This window comes from Stigmatopora nigra, chromosome 1 (genome assembly GCF_051989575.1).
Source record: "Stigmatopora nigra isolate UIUO_SnigA chromosome 1, RoL_Snig_1.1, whole genome shotgun sequence".
Classification (NCBI taxonomy): domain Eukaryota; kingdom Metazoa; phylum Chordata; class Actinopteri; order Syngnathiformes; family Syngnathidae; genus Stigmatopora; species Stigmatopora nigra.
In genome coordinates, this window is record NC_135508.1 from 23,921,379 (window position 1) to 23,932,273 (window position 10,895).

Here is a 10,895-nt window from a genome sequence, read left to right on the forward strand (position 1 = left end):
ATATATATATATATATATATATATATATATATATATATATATATATATATATATATATATATATATATATATATATATATATATATATATATTATATTATATTATATTATTAATGGTAGTTGAATCCCCATGCATTTGTATTATCAAAATTTTTGTGGCTGTTACATGCTTCCTTATTGATAATATTTGACCATCATTGCGCAGTGCGGAATGATCTTGTATATTTTATTTGTGTGAGGCATATTCTTATGTTACTTGGAAGTTCCCTATTCACTTGCCATGCATTTCATCTTTTGTATCACTTTTCCCTCAGTTATGAAATGTTGAACGTGCAGGAACACATAATATTGCTCGAGGAGCTCAGCAAAGTGTCAGATGTCTGCGAGAACAGTGGATTGGAGGAAGGGATAATCACCAATTTGACTTGATTGACACAAGTAGATTTTTTTAGTCTGATGTTTAGGGTATCCACCTATTGTTTAACTTTATTTAGACAAACCAACACAAAGACTTTTTTTTTTTGCAAAATGCACCTGTGTCATGTCTCTAGTACAGAGGTCGGGAACCTTTGGGACAGAGAGAGCCTAAAATCATTCAAATGTTATTCATTGAGAGCCATAATCAAAATTGAAAAGAAAACACTTAAAAAAATGGGGTCATTTTGCCCCATTTTAAAGTACAAAAAGTCTTAATTCCTTTGACAACATTGTTATACTGTTGCTAATCAATGTGGATCAATGTATGCATGACTAAGAGGGTAATGAAAACAAAAAATGATTACAGTGGCGCTAGACATAGTGTCATGCTACAATGCTGACGTGATGCTTCCTATTGGTACTTTTGGGACTCAGCGCTCTCACCAGTGATTTCCATATTTTACATCACAGATTGGCAGAGAGCCTTATGCACCCATCAAAAGAGCCACATGTGGCTCTCGAGCCATAGGTTCCCTACCCCTGCTCTAGTACATGTAGTAGATAGAGGGAGGGGTAATCGATGCATTTAGGGGCTTGGTTCCATATTTCTCTGGAAGAAAATACCACTGTTTTGTAATTAATGTCTTCCAAATAAAAAGTGTAAAAAAAAAGGAACTTTGTGTTTTTCTTATTTCTTTAATGCACCTGTTCTGAGTATTGTAAAACATTCACTTCTCATTCAAGGTCAAACTATTTTTGCCCTTTTACATGCTTCTGATGAAGAGCAGGCTTTTACTTTTGTGCCACAGCAATTTAGCACAGGAAATATGTCCGGTCATTTATTTTGATGTTTCTGCTTATTGAGGTAAAACACAAACAACTGGACTGTTAAAAGCACTTGTCAAACCCAGTTAGGTTTGTTCTCGGGCAAAGCTATTGCTCTTTTAGAGTCTATAAAGTTGTTCTATGAATTTGACTCTACGTCACCTTGATTAGTATTTTTTTTTGTGTTGTGGGATTATACCCGTTGTAGCGAAATTGTTGACGTTAACGACGTTCTTTTTGCTACCAGCAGAGGGCAGCGTCCAATCACTATCCAAGGGTCTCTGGCAATTGGCTCTATAACAAAGATTAGCGTGATCTTTAAGGTGATATAGGCATGGATGCAGTATATTTTAACTGTGCCTGCTAATTATGAGTAAAGTGCTTGTTGCATGCCAACTAATGAAGTAAAAGTAACCAAGACAGACCTATCAGGGCTCAGAAAAAATGTATTGTTCCGGTTTATGTGAACAAGGTTTGGGGAATTTTGTTTGCATACAAATATACAAAATTTAAGGAGAAATTGAGATGTCTATTTCTCAACCGCTATAATCCGATTTAAATTGTTCAGCAACCTTTGTTATTATTCACAGCAAAAAAACATCAAATGAAAAATCAATCTTTTCAACCTTTTGACACACAAACCCTTCCAAGGAGACCTACGGCGAGTTTTTGGATTATCGATGCAACATCCACATTTTGCTGTATATGTGAACCCATCCCTTTAACAAACCTACAAAGACATCAGATTTTATTGGCAGTCTGGCATGAAAATAGTGTCTAAATCAAGGTGACACATCAGAGTCAAGCCAATTTCATCTTGGCCTCTTTCAGTGCACAGCGGCCACCAAGAGCGTGACATCTTGAGGACGGGTGGGCTAGTCGCCCTTTCCTGTTGTAACAGGGTTGACCGTGCCACATTGAAACACGATCACGGCACGGGTCTCTCGATTTTCTCTTCACTGTTATATAAAAGGCAAGGCCTAGGCTCCTTGCAGCACATTGTCACTTTGCATGTGCTACTAAGTTCTAATTTATCCAATTGGATGAATGTGTGATTTTACAATAGGCGAAGAAGAAAATCGTGGCCCATGTTGCATCATACATGTTAGTTTGAATAATAGTCACAAGCGTCTGATGGAATGTGGCTGTTCCTATAATTCCACATTCGTTGTGCCTGAGTAGAACGCACCCCCATCTGCAAGCATCCGTGAGCGCTCAACGACTGGGGAGTTTGCATGATTGCCTGTAGATTACTGGAACATTATCTGTTCCTCCTCTTCACCATCTTATTTCAGTCGTTTCTCTGCTGATGATAGGATGCGTACACATCCTTCGGCCAGAGAATCTAAAATAGATTATACAAGCAACTGGAGTAGATGCACAGGGGGAGGAAGTGGCTCACGGGCAGATTTGAGTCATGCTGGCAAGATCATGCACCCTGAGATGACAGCCTAACACACAAGATCAGAGTACGCCATTTGTAAAATGCTGCCTCAGCCTCTCAATAGCTTACATACATACATACAGATCGACATTTATATTTATCCACACATTCTTCTTTAATATAGCTTGATGTATAGACCAGATGAACGTGTTGATCTTGAACCATTGTAGATTTGTTATGTCACCTGGACTGCTGGCAATGACATAACCTTTGTGAAGGGAAGGCAAGATGCGGTCACAGTGGATCACAGTCTTCCAATGAACAGAAACAGACCCTGTCAAGCCATCTTAACATCAGCTTTCAGCAGCACACCACAACCATCGCACGACTAGTCATCGCTTTTTCCCCTCACATCCTTCCTCCAATAGCTCAGACAGCTCCTACTTGACGGATCTTTTTGTACACGTTAGGTGAATGCGGCAGTACATTTTTCCTAATTGTTCAATAATGTTTCGCCTGCCACTTTGACCTCTTTAGTTGTGCTCATTTGGATCAAGTTTTGGTCGTATGGCACTGTACTGTATTTCATTCCAATGTGTATTGGTTATGAGTCCATTATTCATTATTGACTAATTTGTCAATAATTGATTTGCAAGCCATCTGCTACTCGGTAACATTGCAGCCAATAACCCCAAGCTATGCTGTGTCTTTGGGTCAGAACACACAGCAAATAAATGCTGATTTTCAGGAATTTTATTCTGCCAACAATCACATAAACTCATAATTTTACAGCTAGTCGTCCTGAGCAATAAGCACTACTCTCGTGTTCTCTGCGCACCGCAAACTAAAATGCACAAAATAAAACTCAACCTGAATTGTAAAAAAAATAAGCACATTACAAAGCCGCCTCGTGGAGTAGAGGTTCACCCGCCTGACTTTGATGTGGGCAAGGGTGGGCTCAATTCCCACTGGTGGTGGTATGATTGGGAGTGTGGATGGTCATTTGTCTCTCTGTGCCATATGACTGGCTGGCAACCAATTTAGGGTATTGTCTGCCTTTCGCCCAAAGACAGCTGGTTTAGGTTCCGGCAACCCCCGCAACCCGTTCGAGCATGGGCGGTATGGAAGATGACTGAATAAATGAATAAATATATAACATTTTTTTTTTCTGTGCCATTTTTGCAACGCAACTCAGAGAGGCGGAGCCCGTCACTTATAAACGACAACAAACGATAGTTACGGATTAAAGTTTGACTAACACTATGTCCAACCAATGTTATAATGTGGTTCACATCATGTGTGTTTACTTACGCGGCATGAGTAAATGTTAACGAGATTGATTGGCTGTTAATATGTGATGCCTAGGTAAAAATAAGGTAAACTTTATGTCGATTTTGTGCATATTTTAGTGACAGTTACTATGATGATTTAGTCAGATTGTGTTCTCTTTGCAAAAGCTAATGCTGGATCATTGACAACATTTTACATCTAACATTGTACTTATACTTGAATCACAAACGAATTTACAGTCAATAGCTGTAGCATGTAACTGATGCTAACGGCACAAATTCTATTAGCTGTGAGCTTGTATGGGCAAATACTATATCAACACTGCACTTATATTTTCTTACATATCTCTTCAACGGGCGGCGCAGCGAAGGAGTGGTTAGCGCTTCGGCCTCACAGTTCTGGGGTCTTGGGTTCGATTCTAGGGTGCAAATGGTTACCTGTCTGCTTGTGCCTTGCGATTGGCTGGCGACCGATTCAGGGTGTCCCTCGCTACTTGCCCAAAGTCAGCAGAGATAGGCTCTAGCACCCCCAGTCACCCTAGTGAGAATAAATCGGTTCAAAAAATGAGATAATAGGAGAGATGAGAAAATTGATATTGGCAGTTTAGAAAAAAAAGGGCAAAAATTATTGTATTAGTACTTAATAGTTTCCAACTTATCATTTTTTAAGTTTTTTGCCTCGAAATTTTGAGCACACCCAACTCTTTTTTATTAGTGTACATCAGAGGGATCTTTATTTTGTACTCCCTGTTTTGCAAATGAATCAATGTACTTAATAATAAAGTAACAATAAGTAAAAATAAAGTAAATTTCACACATGACAATCCATTTGATAGATCTGGCGGGCCACTGCCCCACTTGCCCCTATACTGCTAAATATCCAATGATGGGCATGAACATGCACTAAATGTCGGCATCGGTGCTCAAGGGCATTTTCATGTCTCATTATGTGGTCTGTTAAGGCCGATGTTATTGCTGCTTCACTGAACTGCTTTAATAAGGAAAGTGAGCCAACACCAATTTGAGCATCAATATTTTCCTCTCCTACTTTCAATACGCTACTACTTCTGTCCACGCTCACATTTTCTTCCCCCTTGCCAATCTTGCCTTAAAGCCCTGCTCTCATTTCCCATTTAACCATAGCACCCCCTAACTACAACTCCCCACCCCCTTCTGGGTGTTTGGCAGTCACACAGTCAGCCATGTGTACGCCCAAGACCTTACATAATGCTCGCTTTCCTGCACTATGGATCAAAGAGAACAATCTTGCACAGGATTGCTCCTTGCGAGCTTTCCTTACACAGCCCCCCCCCCCCCCCCAACACCACCACCACCATCCCCACCACCACCATCATCCCATTGTTATATCTCATCTTCTTGTTCAGAGCTGTTAAAGTCTAAGGCAACCTTCAAATCTGCTTGGCGTTTCTACTTCAATTTGGAAGCCTAATGCAAATAATCACAGGTTCAGTGGAAACTATTTGATGCCTCAAGTGCAGCGATTTTAGCCTTCACTTTTGATGTGCTCTGCTTCTTTTATTTGTGTCAAAACATCAAATATATGACAAGCCAGTCTTGTGAGGAATGGAGCAGGTGGTGGGCAGAAGCTGATTTTAATAAATGAATATCATTTTCTCCCCCCTGAGTAAAACGACAATCTTAACTTTGATTTTTCATCTTTGATGTGCTCTCTGTCTTGAAACCGCTATTGAAAAAAACTGACGCAACTATGACAAAATATTTCATTTTTCTCCACAGGGTTTCTGCGCAGCATTTTTTTGGCCAAAAGATTGCGTGAAAACATTAGAACTGAAAGCTTTTTTTTTCTTTAGGCCAAGACAAAGTCTCCATAAGTGGGAGAATAGTGACATAGAGATAGAAGGAAGGGTTTATAAAAAGAGAGGTAGAGCATAAAATGCTGTCAGAGGGGCAGGGCCTGTCGACTGCAGAGTGAGGATTGAAATAACGAGTTTGTGCTGGAGGAAAATGTACCTTCAATGTCAAACGCACAGCAGAGGACCAAAGGGTATGGATGACAAAATAAAGAGCAGGAAATTATTCAATCCTCTCGTGTGCAAATGTGTACAACAGCTAGGGAAAGAATAAAAACATTTGTGGTATTGTGAAGTTACCATTCAATGTGCCATTGCCTATTTTATATATGGCGCACTTAAGGCTAAGCACCACAATGCCTTGGTCTGTAAAATTGCACTCGCAGGGGGAGATGTCTTTGATTCTCTTGAACAAGCAGTTCTTTTGTCTCTGTTCACTGCTCAATGATAATGATCACTTCACTGCTCCAAGGTAACAAGTGGCTGTGGTATCAGTACTGCCCAGTTTGGGTGAGTGCAGGTAAACCAGAAGGAAAACACAGCTCACGTCAATGGTGCACAACCAAAGTGAAACTGTGGGATCAGAGTCATTGTTTACTTTAGTGCAGTGTTTCTCACCATTTTTCGAGCTGCGGCACACTTTTTGCATTGAAAAAAATCTCACATCAGCTGGAAATTTGTTTTTATGTATTGACAATACATACAATAATGTCGTCTATATTAACAATATAAAGTTATTGCCATCTAGCTTCATCACCAGGAATCAAATAAACTCCCAAAATTATTCCAAAAGCTAATGTTTCACACCGATCTAAAGAAACCAAAATTTAATGTCTGCGGACTCAGAAAAACTTTCATCCAAGTGATGTAGAAATAAGTGATGTAACATTTTTAAATCTTTTTTTAAATAATTTTATGACTTTTTCTCCCAATATTTATCTCCCAATATCTCCCAATATCATTGTTTACTTTAGTTCAGTGTTTCTCACCATTTTTCGAGCTGCGGCACACTTTTTGCATTGAAAAAAATCTCATCAGCAAATTTGTCTTTATGTATTGACAATACATACAATAATGTCGTCTATATTAACAATATAAAGTCATTGCCATCAAGATTCATCACCAGGAATCAAATAAACTCCCAAAATTATTCCAAAAGCTAATGTTTCACACCGATCTAAAGAAACCAAAAATTAATGTCTGCGGACTTAGAAAAACTTTCGTCCAAGTGATGTAGAAATTAGTGATGTATCATATTTATATATATATATATATATATATATATATATATATATATATATATATATATATATATATATATATATATATATATATATATATATATATATATATATATATATATATATATATATATATATATATATTTTTTTTTTTTTTAAATAATTGTATGACTTTTTCTCCCAATATTACTCCAATCACATAATAGGTGAAATGTTGCACACCTGTCAACCTCGGCCAAGTTCTCCCCTTATTAATGATCGCAATTCTCCTTATCAAGCGAAAATAATCCACGCAAATGCATCGTGGCACATATTTACTCACATAGGGCTCAGCGATTCAGAAAATGTATTCGGGTGAGATAAGATGAGATCTTTTTTCATTTTAAAATAAGCGCCAGGAAGTGTATATACATATTTCAGGAACACGCTTATTTATTTATATATTTATTGATGTATTTATTGCATTTATTAACTTACTTATTACCTATCTATATATGTCTAAAATGCCTTTCCTATGTAACTGCATTCTCACCCTCTTGCTACTGTAACAACAAAATTTCCCGAATACGGGATGAATAAAGTTCTCCAATCCAATCCAAATGTATATTTTGTTTCTGTGAGCATCTAGCTATGTGCCCAGTGTCAGAACCCATTGAGTCTCTCACCTGTAAGCCATGGTTAATGGGGGCAGTTTGTAGTGCCTGTTGTGGTCCTAATTAGCCCTGCTCACTCATAAGTGAAAACCGAATCCAGTTCCCAAACTTCCCTGACAGATCCGAATAGAAAGCATGCACCACATCACAACCATGATTCACAGCAGCCTGGAGTCGAAGTTTTCCCCAGGGGCTTTTATACATCTTAATCATCATATGCATGTTTTTGCGCCGTTCAAGGAAGAGTGAGCCAGACGCAGAAATGAATGGGCTTGTTTGCATATGACAGTCTCTAACTGTGTGCGTACCATGTGTCAGACAGTGTAAACTCTATGTTGTAAGAGATTCTGAATATTTTCCAGAGTGCAGTGCTACATCACGGAATGCTTCAATGTCGACCCCCTCCCCTTCTGTGTTTGTGCCATAATATATCAACAAAATGATTTATTAGTAATGAAAGTACTACACAGTTGGAAATTCCAACTTACAAATTCTCACGATTGCCAAGGAATTCATTGGTAGATGTTGCTTTATAGTCAAGTTAAAGTACATTTGTTTACACCCACTACATTTCTTCTTGTTTTTTTTCTATCTGATAGAACATAGAGATTTGAGACACTTGGGCAGCGTATACCATAGGAGGACATTAAAAGAGGGCCACTACAGACTTTAGTTCTGCTTACGGACTTGATGAAAAACACACTGTGCTTGACATTGATCCTGAATTTTTAAGCTGAGACAGACAATTTGGCCCTGATTTACCTACTCGATCAAAAGGGGTTGCGAATCTGCTACGTGGGCACACCAAGGCTTATGTCTGCCAAACACGTACAATTGTATAGCATGTTCTAAGAAGACTATGTGACAAGGTTTTTTAGAATACCCAATTTACTAGACCAAGGGTGTCAGACTCGGGTTGGTTCGCAGGCCGCATTAACGTCAACTCGATTTCATGTGGGTTGGGCCATTTAAGATATAATTTAGATTTTTCTTTTAGAACTGGATCAAAAGTCCTGAATATTCTGTTTTTTTTTTATAGATATAAAACGGTGGTTATTTTAGCTTTTTTACCCTGATGAAGTGACAAAAATGACCAATCATCAATGAAAGATTTGTGTCATAATTAGTCATGGTGCTAAAAAACACAAAAAAACGTTTTCCTTCTGAGAGGCTGTCTTGATACTTAAGTTCATCACACAATGTAAAATTTAATACAATAGCACCTGTAACACAATTCCAACCAGTTCTGCATTCGATGTGTTTTTCTTTTTGATTCCAGGTGACAATTGGTGCTGACCAAAGCAGATTTTGAAATTGGGTGACAATATGTAAACGCAATCCTTTGCTGGTTTGAGTCATAAATCCAATTTCCATGCATTTAGGACAACTTATAACAAACAAGAGCAATACTTTTTTTCCACCAGAAAATGTACTTTTCTCACATCAAACCTTTGTGCTTGGAATTTTTCTCCCAAATATACAGTGAAAGAAAAACCTCTGTGCTACTTAAAGTGTAAAGCCCTCCAAGCAAGTAGCCCAATGTTGGAGCTTACACTGTAACATTTGTTACGTCACATAACCAAACCTTTATGACATAACTTCTAATGCAGAGGTGGGCAATCCGGTCCTTGCAACAAAAACCTGCACCCACTGCGGTCATTTGTGGAATTAATTGCCCACATCTGTTCTGATGTAATGCCTTATATTTTCTCTATCTGTAACAGTCTCATTGTTACTGTACGACCGTTACTTATGTTATAAGTTCTCCCTGTGGTGTACTTAATCTGTACTTTTGAATGCACATGAGACACACACTGAGCAAACATGATTGACTTTTATTCAACGGTGCCTCGGTGGCGCTCTCACTTCACACAACTCATCATTCCCAAACTTCATTGGTCCCAATTCCCTAGCCTGCAGGTAATGTTCAAGATCACAGGAATAAAGTGAACCTGTTGCCATTTTACGGATGTCCCAGCTACTCTCTGTATCCGAGGTGTTCTCCGTTGACAGCTTTGTGTTCTTAAACTTGAGTCCACATGCACAGAAGTTGACAGGTAAAGTCTGCAGAGGGTGATCAACACAGTCCAAAAGACCGTCAATTGCCCTCTACCTCCCATGTCCACCACAGAGCTGCCAACCTTCGTCAACCCAATTTCAGGATAACCCTTGTCCCATTTCCAGAGTTTTGTGTTGTCATCAGGAGTCAATCCGATTCAACTATTGGGACGCATTAACAGGGTAAACACTACGAAAACATCTATCAAGGCTACTCACATCTGGACAGTCAATGGCAGGCACAAGGAAGTTTTTTCACATTTTATGCAACATCTTTTTCTTGGATTTCATTCATAGACGTCAAAATTAATTCTGTCTAGCGTTTTATCTGTTTATCTTTTCTGTATTTTGAAATAAAGGACCATTTTGTCTTTGTCACTTTGCAGTTATGTGCATGTCAAGTCTAATTTCTGCACATATAAGCCATACCCTGTACTCATTTCTCATCTCATTTATTGAACCACTTTGTCCTCATTAGGGTCGTGGGGGGTGTGGGGGGGGGGGGGGGGGCGTACAGGAGCCAATCCCAGCTGTCTCTAGGTCAAAGAACGGGGACACCCTGAATCGTTGGCCAGCCGAACGCATAGCACAAGGAGACGGACAACCATGTACTCTCACGCGAATACCTAGGGGCAATTTAGAGTGTCCAATCAGCCTACCATGCATGGTTTTGAAATGTGGGAGGAAAACAGAATACTCGGAGAAAACCCACACGGCCCTGGGAGAACATGCAAACTCCACCCTGGATTCAGTCATAATTTTTTTAGTGGCAAATTCGGTTTATATGCGAGAAAATATGTTATTTGACCACGTATTAATGTTGACTACTTATCTATGTTCATTACGACTTATTTATTATGTTGACAACTATTTATTTACTATGTTGACAACAATTTATTTATTATGCTAACATATCTATTTATTATGCTAACATGTCTATTTATTATGCTAACATATCTATTTATTATGCTAACATATCTACAATAACTCCCCATACCAGAGCTTTTGGGAGATGTAAGAAGAAGTGACATAAGTCAAACAATTCATATTTAACTCAAGTTTTAGGGGGCAACCTCCCGATCTTATATTTGTTGGGCCTCACAATATGTTTACATGTGCATAGAGCGAATAATGGCAAATTTGTACCCCTTTTTTATCGCCAGTTGCTTCCTTTATTAAAAATGTACAATCAGGTTG